This window comes from Ochotona princeps, chromosome 9, assembly GCF_030435755.1.
Source record: "Ochotona princeps isolate mOchPri1 chromosome 9, mOchPri1.hap1, whole genome shotgun sequence".
NCBI classification, from domain to species: domain Eukaryota; kingdom Metazoa; phylum Chordata; class Mammalia; order Lagomorpha; family Ochotonidae; genus Ochotona; species Ochotona princeps.
Genome location: NC_080840.1, coordinates 68,227,821 through 68,231,366, shown reverse-complemented (window position 1 = coordinate 68,231,366; position 3,546 = coordinate 68,227,821).

Genomic DNA, 3,546 nt, shown 5'->3' with positions numbered 1-3,546 from the left:
ATACACAGATCCAATGAGATGCCAATCAAATTTCTAAGAACATTGTTCTCAGAAATAGAAACAATTATAGGAAAATTCACCTGGAAAAATAAAAGAGACCATGAATAGGCAAAGCTATCCTGAAGAATAAAAATCAAGCTACAAGATCACAATTCTAGATTTCAAGGCATGCTGCAGAGCAGGGGTCATCAAACAGTCTGGTACTGGTACAGAGACAGAGAAGATCAATGCAACAGAGTAGAAAACCAGAACAGAACCCACACAGGTACAGACAACTAACCTTCAACAACAAAAAAATCAGAAAATAACCCAGGGAAAAAAGATTGCACTCTTCAACAAATGCTGTTGGGACAATTGGATAGCAGCTTACAGAAGGAAGAATCAAGACCCCCCCACTTCTTGCCTATACAAAAATCAGCTCCAGATGGACTAAGGATCTAAATCGGCACCGAGAAATTATCAAACTCAAAGAGAAACATAGCAGACTCTCTCAAAGATTAAGAGATTGGTAAAAACTTCTTAGCAAAGTCACCAAAGGGCCCAGCGGTGTGGCCTAGCAGCTAAAGTCCTCGCCTTGAACACGCTGGGATCCCATATGGGTGCCAATTGTAATCTTGGCGGCCCCGCTTCCCATCCAGCAACCTGCTGTGGCCTGGGAAAGCAGTTGAGGACGGCCCAAAACTTTGGGACCCTGCACCCGTGTGGGAGACCTGGAGGAAGTTGCTGGCTCCTGGCTTTGGATGGACACAGCACTGGATATTGTGGTCACTTGGGGAGTGAAACATCGGACAGAAGATCTTCCTCTCTGTCTCTGCTCCTCTCTCTATATCTGCCTTTCCAATAAAAATAAAATAAATCTTAAAAAAGAAAGAAAAGTCACCAAAAGCATAGGCAGTCAAGACCAAAGTAAACAAACTACATCAACTAGGAAGCTTCTGTACAGCAAAGGAGACGATCAATAAAGTGAAGAAGCAACCAACAGAATGGGAGAAAATCTTTGCACACTACATAACCAGTAGAGTTCTAATATCCAGAATTTACAAAGAGCTTCAGAAACTCAACAACAGCAAAACAATGCTGAGAAGAAATGGGCAAAGGAAATGAACATTTTTTTCAGGAGAACAAATTAAAATAGCTATTAAACATATGAAGAAGACACTCAAGCGCCTTAGCTAGCAGAGAAATACAAATAAAAACAGTATTGAGATTTCACTTAACTCTAGTAAGAAAGGCCTGCGTTCAGAACTCTACTATCAACCATTGCTGGCATGGATGTGGGGAGAAAGATGCCCTCCTTTATCATTGCTGGGATGTAAGTTAGTACAACCACTATGGAATCGGTATGGAAATGGGTAAAACAACTGAAAATTGATGTGCTGTATGACCTAGCTAGCCCACTTTTTGAATACATCCAAAGGAAATGAAATCTGCCTATGAGAAAGTGACCTGTAATGCTATATTTACAGCAGCCTTATCTACATTAGTGAAGACATGGAAATAACCCAGATGCCTGGTACAATAGGAGTGCATAAAGAAACTGGTACATCTACTCCATGGAATACTACTAAGCCTTTAAAAAGAATGAAGTTTTACAATTTACAACAAAATAGTTTGAACCAGAGATCATTATGCTCAGTGGAATAAACCAATCTCAAAAGGACAAATATCATATGTTCCCTCTGATATAGGACAACCTTCCTGGAAAATTCAAGATCAATAGATATATATAGATGAACTTGTATATGCATATATTTATCTAGATGAAATGTTTAATAGAGGCAAACATAGTATGAGTGGAGATATGTCACATTATGCATCTCTACTTCTGAATAAAGAAAGGACTCTCATCAGTGAAATTATTATATATCTTGATATTGGACTATTGGATTTTATACCATTGTCCACACCTACATTGGATTTTATACCATTATCCATACCTATATTTTCAGGACACAAACAGCAGAATGATGGACTTGTGACTGTTGTTGAAGGACTATGCTATTGTTATTATATAGGGAAAAACAGTGGAAGGAGGGTGGAGAAGAGAATGGAAGGAGAAATCTCTGAGCTTAAGGAACTGTATCAAGAAAAATACATTTTTTAAAAAAGGCAATAGATGGGTAGATAAATGCAAATGTTATTATTAAGAGAGAGATTTTCCATGCATATTTTAAAATTGTTTATTTATTTATTTGAGAGAAAAAGCACTAGCTTGACCAATTCTCTTCCCAAATGCCAAAATTAACCGCTGACTGGAGCTGAAACCAGGCTCTCATAAGTCAATCCAACTGCCCCATGTGGATGACAGAAGCTCAAATACTTGGGCTATCACCACTGCACCTTAGATTCTGCATGAAAAGGAAGCCTGTATTAACAGCAGAGCCAGGTATTGAACTCAGGTGCTCTAGATCCATAAATACAGGCTGTTGGGGTCCACTGGCATTGGGTCAAGCACCACTTCTTGATTAAGATTAAAAATGGATTAATTTATGCATTCTAAAGTTCCAGTTGGCATCTTCCATTGTTGTACACAGAACAGCAGTGATAAATTTTGTGAGGATTTTAGACATCTTTCCCTGTTATTTCAGGTGGGTTCTTCTGAAAACAGAGCCTGATGAAGAACACGCATGCTGGCAGCCTATTTGGGAGATAATTTTAGGGGACAGGAGTAAGAAAGAGTGTGAAGCAAGAAAGGAAGAAACAGGAATCAATAGAAGTGTGTGTTACTGATATCAAGGCTTTGATATGGAAGCCCAAATCTACCAGAACTTCCTGGAAGTGTGCTGAATATCTTGCAGAATTGCTACGTGAAAGATGGGAGATAGACAGGATTTCCATCTGCCTTCCACTGTCTTGGTTTAGTTGCCCTTACATGCACCAGCTAAGCAAGATCCAGCCAACACCCAAAGTCTGCAGAGCTCAGGGCAGAAAGACAAGCAGCACACATAGGCAATCCTCTTGCCATTTGAATGCTGACTGGAGCCTGTGTAGCCACTTCTACTACAGCCACAGGTGGTATCAGGAGTGGGACCTTGATGCTGAATCAGGGCACCACGGGCATTCAAGACAATCATTGTCCCAAAATGAAATGCTTTAGAAATAGACTTTTTTGTCGTGGTTTTGTGTTAATATGTTTTTTGCTTTGCTGGAGTTAGTGAATCCATTTTTCATTAACTGTTGCAGACTCACCAAACCCAGTTGAAAGAGACAACATTGGTAGGCAGAGCTGACCATTCTTCTATGCTTATCACTCACCACTGGAAACCTCCAGGCCGATTTTTCTTTTTCCAGAACCTGTTGAGGTTGGTCAACTGTCATTGTATTTTTGGAGCGAGCCTCCCCATGATCTACATGTTGATGGAGCTAGTTGAGAAGCATAACTCAGTCTGTCCAATCTGCCACAGGCCTTGGAAGACAACACTCTCAGCTTTGATGTTTTGCTTGTTTGCTTTAGGACACTGGTCATACTGCTGGAGTAGTGTTCAGTTCCACCTTCCGCTTTCCTTCCTTAAGTGGGCAGTCACCAAATACCCCCTAATTTTCTGG